The sequence below is a fragment of the Theropithecus gelada genome, chromosome 15 (genome assembly GCF_003255815.1).
Source record: "Theropithecus gelada isolate Dixy chromosome 15, Tgel_1.0, whole genome shotgun sequence".
NCBI classification, from domain to species: domain Eukaryota; kingdom Metazoa; phylum Chordata; class Mammalia; order Primates; family Cercopithecidae; genus Theropithecus; species Theropithecus gelada.
Window position 1 is genome coordinate 19,997,457 of NC_037683.1, and position 11,530 is coordinate 20,008,986.

The window sequence follows — 11,530 nt, forward strand, 5'->3', positions numbered from 1 at the left end:
GGACCCTGTCCTCTGGCCACCTTGCCACTCTTACCACTGCCAGCAACATTCTCACCCCTACTGCCAGAGAGAATATGGAATCTTTTGCGAGTACCTGACCTGTGGGGGCAAAAAACATTAGTTGAGGGCCACTGAGAGGTAAAAGACGGAAAATGAACTTAGAAATTGACCCTACTATAATACTTAGGTCCAGGCACCGAAGAACTTTATCAGTGCATCATCACACAATTCTAGAAATATGAAATGAGTTCTAGACCTGACTCTGCTAGTTCTAACCTGTGCCACTTTAGTCAGATTCCTTTCCTTCAGTTTTCTCACCCTTCAAATGCCAGTGATAATCCCAGCACATCTGCTCCCCAGGTGTTGGGAGAGACTTCGCTGTGTGTGATTATTACTTCAAAATAAACCTCTAAATCTAGGGCAGTTTGGAGAGGAAAAAAACAGGCGATGTGAAGGGGTAGGAAAAAGGTCATCTATAGAGAGGTAAAGGCCATGGATTCCACTGAATTCTACAGTTTGAGGGGTAAAGTATAGCCTGTAATCCTGAGTGAAGGGCTTAGTGGTGGTAACATCTGCCCTTAAACGTCTTCATTCACTATGGCTCCCACTTCTTTCTACCACTCCATCAGCTTCAATCTTTTATCTGTCCTCAGAATAAAACCACAATGGGAGTTGGGGGGGCGGTGGTTATTCTCTGGGCTATAATTAATGGAATGGAATGAAAAGTGGCACCAGGTGTCAAAAGACCTGGGTTCTAGTGCAAGGTCTACAAGAAGCACCTGTATGGACCCTCCTAAGATCAGTGGGCCTCCCAGGCTAGAGAGTGCCTGCTTCTCTGTAGTCTAGTATTTCCAAATTCACAACTAACATTTACCTTTGGAATTTAGGGACAAGGAAGTAGAATTCTCAGAAATCCCCCAAATCATAAGTTATTCTTAAAATACTTCATTCTTTATACTCTTTTCTTCATTATCATAGGTATCTGGAAACACTCTGTTTACTAAGTAGAGATATTAAGCCTATTTTTACTTACAAAGAACTGTAGCGTACAGAGAATATTTAAAAGACAGGAAGACACCAGGCAACATATATTGGATAGCATTCAAATAAATATAACATTTGAATATCCTAAAGCAAGGTAAACAGAATATAGAATCAATCGTGTCCAGACTGTTAACTTATTTTGCTTCCACAGTTTATTTCTCAGAACACCGTAAGATTTGTATAAAGTATGCTAGGTTGTTTATCAAATCATTTTATTTGCAAGAACTCACCATTAGCAGCTGATATGGCCAGACATACAGACATAATGACATCACAGCAACCAAAAGTAGGGCTAATTAGATGGTGACTGTTTCTCTCTGCTATACTCCTGTCTCAGTTCTTACAGCCTTCAATTCAGTATGTTAGTATTTGATGAAGTTGGATTCTTTCAAACTAGTTATGTCTCTATAATGGTAAGTGTTAGTATTCACAAAATAATTACAATACTTCTCATTTCCTCAACTGATTTTTCTAGGGTTTATGGATTCAAAAAACATACATTTCCGAAGAAATACTGGGAGGGAATTCCCACGTGGAAACACTGGTCTGGGTCCTAGCCCTAGCCTCTGCATCATCATTCTGGGATGACGGTTTGTAATAGTGACCAAACCACGTAAGTTGGCATTAAGGCAGACCCTAGAGATCAGTGAACTCCTGCAGATCTGTGGTGAGTAGTAAACAACACATTTATTTTTTTTTTTAGACGAAGTGTCGCTCTGTTGCCAGGCTGGAGTGCAGTAGCAAGATCTCGGCTCACTGCAACCTCTGCCTCCTGGGTTCAAGTGATTCGCCTGCCTCAGACTCCCGAGTAGCTGGGACTAGAGGCATGTGCCACCACGCCCAGCTAATTTTTAGTAGAGACGGGGTTTCACCATGTTGGTCAGGATGGTCTCGATCTTTTGACCTCGTGATCCGCCCACCTTGGCCTCCCAAAGTGCTGGGATTACAGGTGTGAGCCACCGTGCCCAGCAAACAATACATTTTTAAGTGCCAGACCAACACCATATAGATGTTTTAAAAACTAACAACTTTATTGTTGGCTACAGCAGCTTCTCTGGATCTATGGCCTACAAAGAACTGACTGAACCTCTGAATGAAAGAGTAAGAGCATTAGGTTTAAAATCAGAGTTGGGTTCACATCCTAATTCTGCCACGTACTTTACATGTTACATGTTCTCTGGTCTCAGGTTTCATCTGTAAAGTGAGGAAAATATTGCATTATAAGGATTATATAATGTTAAGAACCTATGACAATGCCTGGCAGAAATGGCCCTCTCCCCTCCCATTTCCTATTACAGTCAACCTTGACACCAGGGAAGAGGAAGGCCACTAAGAGCTTTCTGATAACAGCAAACCACCCAATGAAGGCCAAAGACAGAAAAATCTCCTTTGGAATTAGTCTCACTTTAAGAATATTCAAGGAAAAAAGTTTAATTTTGCCAATTCCATAAATCAAAAGTGACTATGTACTGTAGAGAGAGCTTTAGTTATTTAAATACTTTAAACATCAATTTGCCAAACAGGTGCAAGACATGCCCCTATCCTCAAGCAGCTTACAATCTAGGAATACGAAGCTGACTGTGATGCACAAAGATGGCAGGAATGCCACAAAAGAAGAGAGTCCTGCCAACCATGGAAGCCAGGCCATACAAAGGAGCAGCAACATTTCACAGGCATTCATGCAGAAGGGCATTCCAGGCAGAGGGGACGGCATGAACATAGCAGTAACATCACACAGTATAGTGGAGCCATCCATTTCCCAGCGTGGGAGAGGAGATGCAGGGGATAATGATGGAAAAGGTGAGCTGAAGCAAGGTTATAAAAACCAGAGCTAGAAATTGGACTTTATCCTGGAAGCAATACAGGCAGTCCACCTTGGGTCCCCAGCGCGTTTTAGATAGGGTTTACTTTACACAGGTTTGCATATATAGCACAACATGATCTGTTGTAAAAAGCAGGGATATCACCATTATCATTCTCTTTGTTGTTCTAAGATAATCCCTCAAAATCTTCATTGGAATCCTCAGGAACTTTCCAAAGGCCCCAGCCTAAAGTCCCTACAAGATCTTTGCAAAGGACTCTCAGAGATTGTCTTCCATTTGGTATTTGGGAGCACGAAGATCCAAGAAGTACAGTAGTTATCAGCACTACACCCTGCACTACCCACTTTCTAGACCTCCATGCAGTTCAGTTTCCTGCAGTAATGTATAAAATGAAAACTGGCTCAGAGGGGTGGTTTACAAACCTTTAACAAAGAATGCTTTTAAAAAATTCCCCAGGCAGGCAGTCCCCAAGGTACTACTGTCAACCCCTGGGGCTCAATGAAACAAACCTAAAGACACAGGTCTGTCCGATTCCTGGGGCTATTTCTGTGTTCAAGTGAAAAGGTTAGTTTTGTGCGCTCAGAATCTACATCTTCACTGACAAAACACCAGAATTATCTGATACCTGTCATTCAGGCTAGGGAAGAGCCAAGACTTACTCCCAACCCATGAGGCTGTGCCAAAGTCCTAATATTCCCTGAGTCATACACAGGTTCATGGAGTCCATTCGTAGTCCCACCTCCTCAGAATTCAGGACCAACAAAAGCCTCTTTAGCAAGGAGAAATAATCCTGCTGATCCATGAAATGCCACCATTAGCAATTTATCCTTTTGATAAAGCACTTGCCAGTCCCCGTAGGAGGAGACATTCATCCCACACTCTTCCAGGTGAACAAGGTCACTAGGGCCACTCCTCCCCATGAGAAGCAGCAAAGCAATTACATCCTAGGCACTTGAGGTAGGCCTACTGACTCAAGATGACAAGTCTCACCCTCACTGCGTCTTCCCTTCAGTCACTACATGTAACCATCCTGGTGCCCTCGTGCCCCCTTATCCCTGTTAACCATGAAGCACTCAGAGACAAGTTACACTATGTTCTTGCTTGGCCTGACTGGCCCAGCCTTTTCTTCCAGCTTTAGGAGCCTCAGACCTTCAGCCTCCACAGGCCATTTTTAGCTCCTCCGTGCCGACGGGAACATGGAATCCAGAGATGCTGAGAGGTAGAAGGTGCCCTCCTCTTCCCCAGAGTGCAGTTGATGAAGGCTGGAGGCAGCCGCTGGAGGTAGCCAGCAGAATGCACAAAAAGCTTTCCCCACTCAATCCTCTTCCATGCCGTCCTCAATCCACTTTAAATACTGCACATCTCCTTGACCCACAGGGAGACTGAAGACCTCTGGGATTTCAAAAGTATGGATAGCCTTTGGAGAGAAAGCAAAGCCCTGTGAGTGACTATGATTAGAATCAACTCATGTGATAAAACCCAACTGGCCAGCCTCATGGGAGGCTCTCTGCAACCTGCCTCACCCCACCTGTCCAGGTCCACGGCCTGTCACTCTCCAGCCTATGTTTCCCATCTGTCAACAAGTGGCCAGTTAGGCCAGATAGCTTTACAGTCTTACAGACATGGGTTCAAATTCTAAGTTTGCCCCTACTAGCTGTCTGACTATGGACAAGTCACTTAGTTTTCTTCAAATGCTCCTTAAAAAAAAAAAAAAGCCCTACATGACTGGACTGCTGAGGATTAATTAACACAAAGTATACAAAGTACTTACCCAGTACACCAGCTGGCACTGTATGCATTCATTAAATGCTAGCTACTCTTTTTATTATTATCCTATGCACATCACTTCCCAAAACAATCCCCCCACCAATATCTCTGTATTCTCTTGCCCACCTAGATTCCACCTGCTCCTGCTGATCAATCAAAAGCCTATTCTTGCTTCAAAAACAAAACAAACAAACAAAAAACAAAAAAAAAAACAACAAAAAAACATCTCTCTATCCCTCAAGGTCCAATTCAACCATTGACCTTTTCCAAGGGATCTTCCCTGACAATCCAGGTCTAGAGGAATCTCCTCCTCTCCTGTTTCGTTCACCTGGCCATTGTCACACAGTGCAAGTTCTCTTCACTTTCTAGGCTGAAGAAACATGAGGACTTGGACCAGAGTGTCCCATCTGTCGAATGAGGATTATAATCCTCTGCCTCCTTTCTGCTGAATGAGGTATTTTAAACTTCCCATAACATGCTTAATAAATCACAGCACATGTATACATTCACATGTTGCTTCACATGTATGCTTAAACATTCTGTAAGTTGGGTGCCTGAAGATAATGAATTTTGTTAACTTACCGTGTTTTTATAAGCGGACATACAGAATTCAAAGACATTTTTAACACATTAGTAATAAGAGCTGAGACTGATAAAGCATTTCATATATGGATTTCACATATTAATTTCCATATGCATAACAACCCATTTGTATAATCCCCATTTTACAGAAGGGGCAACTGAGGCACAGAAAGTATTCATATTTTCCAAGCACTATGGAACAAGTGGCAGGTGGGGAGCCAGGTTTCAAGGTAGGAGGTCCAACTCTCTTAACCCTGAAGCTGTCCCTCACCAGTTAAAATTTTAATTTCTTCACAGTACTGGCTCTACCAATGGTTCCTTACTCTCTCACCTCTGCTGAGGTGGTATCATAAGGGCCCCCTCTATAGCTAGTTTGAGACCCAGATGTAACCGTGTATTCACAGAATCCTAGTTCCCTAAGAAGTAAAGAAAAGGTTTCATCATCCATATAGGTGGTTTGCATCTCTGGCCCTATGTTAGAGTCAACCTGAGAAGATTCAGGTGACCACATTAGTCATCTAAAAAGAAAGGTGCTTTTTAATACCACTATACTTGATCCCCGCCCTGGCCAAATTAAGTCGAAATCTGTGAGGTGGGGCCTAAATTGGTAGTTTGAAAAATGTGTCCAAATGATGCTAATACATAGCAGGCAGTTATGAGAAACACTGGTTTAGACCAGTGCTTCTCAAGCTTTAATGTGCAGAGAAATCACCTGGGGGTCTTGTTAAACTATAATTTGATTCAGTAGGTCTGGGGTGAGCAGGAGATTCTACAGTTCTTGAAAGCTCCCAGGTGATGCCAATTCCAAAAATTCCACTTTGAATGACAGAATGATAAAGGTTTATACTAGAGGTTCTCAAAGTGAAGGTCCACTGACGCCTGGGGATCTCCAGGACTCTAGGGGGTCCTTGGGGCCAAAACTACTTTCATAATATTATTTTGTTATTTGTTCTTTTACTATGTTGACATTTGCACTAATGGTTTAAAAAAAAAACAGGCCAGGTGTGGTGGTTCATGCCTATAATCCCAGCACTTTAGGAGGCCGTGGCAGGTGGATCACTTGAGCCCAGGAGTTGAAGACCAGCCTGACCAACGTAGCAAAACTGTCTTTAAAAGACAAAAATAATAATAATAATTAGCCGGGCATGGTGGCAGGCACCTATAATCCCAGCTACTTGGGAGGCTGAGGCAGGAGAATCGCTTTAACTTGGGAGACAGAGGCTGTAGTGAGCTGAGATCATGCTGCAGCATTCCAGCCTGGGCAACAGAGCGAGACTCCATCTCAAAAAAAAAAAAAAAAAAAAAAGGTAAAACTGCTGGCACTTCAGCATGAGTTGAGACAGTGACACTAACCTGTACTCATTGTCATTATATTCTTCACTGCCACACAGTTGGACTTTAAAAAGTCAATTTCACTTAGCATCTCTGATGAAGTAGGCAAAATTACTACTTTAATTAAATTTCAATCCTTGTGTACATGCCTTTTCAATATTCTGTGTGACAAAACACTGGTAGGAAGTACACATAAAGCATTTCTACTACATGCCTAAGTTCACTGCGTGTCTGATTGTTTTAGTACAAGTTAAACTTTTTTTTTTTTTGGTGGAACACCAATTTTACTTTCAAGTCCGAGTAACCATAATTTGTCATTTCTACAAATTATAGTTACTTCAGGCTTGAGTATTAGGTAGGCATTTCCTCAAATATGAATAAATTGAGCCCACCACTCAAATAAAGACAATTTACATCATGTATGGCCAATGATAAAATTGATGTTTTCAAACAAAACTAAATTTTGAAAGACCTGACTTTATCACCATGAGCTTAAAGTGTCCCAGAATTTAAAGATGTTTCAGAGGAGATCCAGCTGTCTTATTAAGCCAGAATCTGCTAAAATGTAAAATGTCATTCTTCTAAATTTTTTTGTCTTTAGGAAATCTTACTTTCCTTAAAAATGCATTATTTATGTTAATATGTAATGGTTTTATCATTTTAAATGAAATAAAAATATTTTTATATTCTGTTTTAGTTTCTAAAACAGTAAACTTTTATATAATCCATAAAGTTCTTTTGGGTCTCAATTTTTAAAAGTGTAAAGGGGTTCTGAGACCAACATTTTGAAGGCCACTGGTTTAAACTATCTTATTCTAGCCCCCCATTATACAGATGGAGAATCTGAGGGTCAGAGAGGGATAGGGACTTGCCCAAAGTCACATAGAAGGTGGCTGGCTGGGATCCAGGTCTCCAGCTTTTCAAGGTCATTCCCTTAGTACCTTGGCTGGTCCTATGGTAAAGGAGTGAGAAGACATGCCAACCTTACCTGATGCAGATGGACAGCATGAAGACCCTGGAAGTCTTTGTCTTCATTAACTATAGATGAAAACAAACAAACAAAAACTAAAAACTGCTGCTTTAGGGCCTGATCCCCAGTGCTGCCACTGCTCATTCATCTGGTCATTTAGGAGACAACTTTCCTCCGGGGTCACCAGGCCCTGTCACTAGCTTACAAATGAACCCAGGGCATCTTATGTGGGGAAACACCTCAATCAGTTATCTCTGCTGACTTTTAATTGGAACCTGGAAAAAGGCCATGGTCTCACTCACTCCCCTATTAAGACCTCCTATGGGCCAGGCTTGGTGGCTCACACCTGTAATCCCAGCACTTTGGGAGGCCAAGGTGGGCGGATCACCTGAGGTGGGGAGTTCGAAACCAGCCTGACCAACATGGAGAAACCCCATTTCTACTAAAAATACAAAATTAGCTGGGTGTGGTGGTGCATGCCTGTAATCCCAGCTACTTGGGAGGCTAAGGCAGGAGAATCACCTGAACCCGGGAGGTAGGGGTTGCAGTCAGCCGAGATTGTGCCACTGCACTCCAGCCTAGGCAACAAGAGCGGAACTCTGTCTCAAAAAAGAAAAAAAAAAAAAAAACCGACCCCCCTATGCTCACATCCTCACTCACTAACAGGATGTTAGTGGCTTCTATTTTTCCCTCCCAAAAGTACCTGGAGAAGGGAACAAAACCAAATTATGATGCTCCTAAGAGGAGCTCAGTGAACTGTCAAAACTGGCCCACCTAAGTGACCTACTAAGGAGAAAACTTTAAAATCTTTCCAAGCCTATATAAACAAGTCTAGAGTTGACCAAGGCCTCACATGTCATCTGGTCCAATGCATGCATCTCACATTTGCCTGAACACTCCTGGAGGTGGGAGGTTCATCATCTCTTGATGAAGTCCATCTAACTTAAAGGTTTTCACAAGATGCTTTTTCTTATAGTGTGCCAACATCTGCCACCTAGATTATTCCCCGGCTGGCCTCATCAAGAACCACCCCAGGACAGCACTGCAGAAACTCCTATGTCTTCTCTGCTTGAGCTCTTCCAATGCTCATCCCTACACACTGGTGCTATTTTGATCACTGACTTTCCAAGACGAGTGCCGATGAATGAATAACTAAAAAACACAGAAGACTGCAGGGAAGAAGTAAGCCTTACAGTTATGGAAACTTTTAGATGCTGAAAACAAAGTCAGCAATGATGATCAGAAGACAGTATAAGAACGCCATCAGGGGAAAGGAAAGACATTTACACCCTGAGAATATCAACAAGGGCAAATCTAAGATGACCAAGGTCACTGGCCCTTCCTGTGTCACAGGACTGTGGCAAAAGAATACATCACGAGAAAGGATGGGCATATAAAGGAAATAGTAGGATGAAATTCTACTCAATTTCCCAACACTGGTCTCCAGACTGGCTAAATGTGACTCATCTATACAAGTATTTAAAAATTCAGAGACCTGGGCCCCCATCCTCAGGGGGTTATTGAGTAGATTGAGGCTGGAGTTCAGGGATAGACAGCATATACTTTCACAAAACTACTCAGGGAGACCTACAATCCCAAAAAAGTTAAGGTCCACTGGTTTGTGCCAGTTTTTGCAGGTGACGAAATAAAGGCCAAAGAAGGGGAGAAATCACCCAAAAGGTGAGCAGCAAAGCTGAGCTGGAACCCTGTGCTTCTGACCCTCCCCTACAGTTCTTTCTGCCCCCTTCACCACCTCTGGAGTTACTCTGTAGTCACTTCCAACCTTTAACACTTCAAGATATTTCCAAGATGAGAAAACAAAGCCCCCCAGACAATTACAGAAAAATGAGATGGTAACTACAATAGACAGAAGAAAATAACCTCTTACGTGATGCCTAGACAAGGATTCACCAGCAGACACCCCTTCCCCTCCTCCATCTAGCAATGACACAGCCCAGTCACTCCTCCCCAAGTAGCTGGGAGTGACAGTTTCCTGGTAAAATTAGAAAAACATCCCACAATCTGCAGGACACCAAGTGGTGCCTCCAAGGACCAAACATTCACTGCCCTTACCTAGCTGCCTCCAGCACAGATCCCCAGGAGCATTAAAGAGAAATCTGTCTGCCTTCTCCCTTCCTTCCCTTCCCCTCAGTCCTGAAGCTGGGGGTTTAGGGATGAAGAAGTTCATAGTCTGCTGGCACGGGGCACTCACCAGAAGGCACATGAGGACAGAGAGCCGCAGGCAGTTTGGCAGAGGGCATCATGAGCCCAGCCTGTCCAGAGCATCACAGGTAATTTAGCTGCACCATGGCAGTGAATGGCAGCCATGGGCAGAGGTCCTAGTGGGCGGGCACTGAGGGCCTAAACTAACCTCTCTCCCACCACTGCCTCCTTGTTCCTCCCTGGCCTGGTCTGCCAGGCTTGCCAGAAGGACACCAGGAGAGAGACAGTGGAGGCAGCAGCAAAGAGAGGGAGGAATTTCCACTGGACACCCTTCACCCTTGAAACAATGCAAGCACCATACCAGACCTACAACCCTTGCAAAAATACACTATTTTCACTTTCCAATTTTTAAAAAATCAAAATTTTGGGACGTCCCCAAAGACATAAACTTTTGTTAAGAACACAAAACCTTCAGAATCCACAGCATACACACACACGTACACAAAATTCTTCCACTTTAAAGAGGTCCAACCCACCAACAAAAACAAACAAGAGAAGCACACACATGGCTGCCTCTCTGGCCCCTTCCTCCCAGAATCTCCCTTCTAATTCTCCTTGGCTTAGAACACTCTTAATCCCTACTTCTGTCCTTAATGAACTCTTTCCAGGCCATCCAAAAGATACTCCCATAGTTCTCTGCCCATAAGGCACTTTGCACACACTTTTTTTTTTTTCTGAGGCAGACTCTCGCTCTGTTGCCCAGGCTGGAGTGCAGTGGCGCGATCTCAGCTCACTGCAACCTCCGCCTACTGGGTTCAAGCGATTCTCCTGCCTCAGCCTCCCAAGTAGCTAGGACTACAGGCACACGCCACCACGCCCGGCTAATTTTGTTTTTAGTAGATGGGATTTCACCATGTTGGCCAGGCTGGTCTCCAACTCCTGACCTTGTGATCTGCCCACCTCGGCCTCACAAAGTGCTGGGATTACAGGTGTGAGCCACCGTGCCCGGCCTGCACACACTTTTGTGGTAGCATAAACTATGGGGAGCAGTAACAAATAAGAAAAGCAGCAAGCTAATGGCTGTTGCCCTTCTGAATATGGACTCCACTGTTATCAGAATTTCCAAATTTTTAATCCAGCTTTTTAATGTGAAGTATCCTCATTTTAAAAATGACAATTCTGGGGGTAGGGATACAGAGCAGAAAAGTGTAAGTAAACTGTTTAAGAGAATTATGTCTTAGTTGTGGCAGGAGTAACACAAGTGTTTTAAAAATTCAACAAACAGCACACTTTAAGTTGGCAAATTTTATGTAAATAGTATCTTAAAATAGAGAGGGCAAAATGCTGGAAACCAATTCAAAATTGTTTTCAACTAGGCTGACCAAACAAAACACATCTGTTAATCAAATCTGGCTTGCAGATTGCCAGCTGACAGTCTCTGCATTTATTGTAATTACCTGTTCACCTATCTGTTTCGTTCCCTGGGATTAGAAATTTTTTTTTCTTTTTTTTTTTTTTTTGAGACTGAGTCTCGCTTTGTCACCCAGGCTGGAGTGCAGTGGCCAGATCTCAGCTCACTGCAAGCTCTGCCTCCTGGGTTTATGCCATTCTCCTGCCTCAGCCTCCTGAGTAGCTGGGACTACAGGCGCCTGCCACCTCGCCCAGCTAGTTTTTTGTATTTTTTAGTAGAGACAGGGTTTCACCATGTTAGCCAGGATGGTCTCGATCTCCTGACCTAGTGATCCGCCCGTCTCGGCCTCCCAAAGTGCTGGGATTACAGGCTTGAGCCACTGCGCCCGGCCTTAGAAATTCTTAAAGGCCTAATATACTTCTTAGCAAAGTGTCTGAC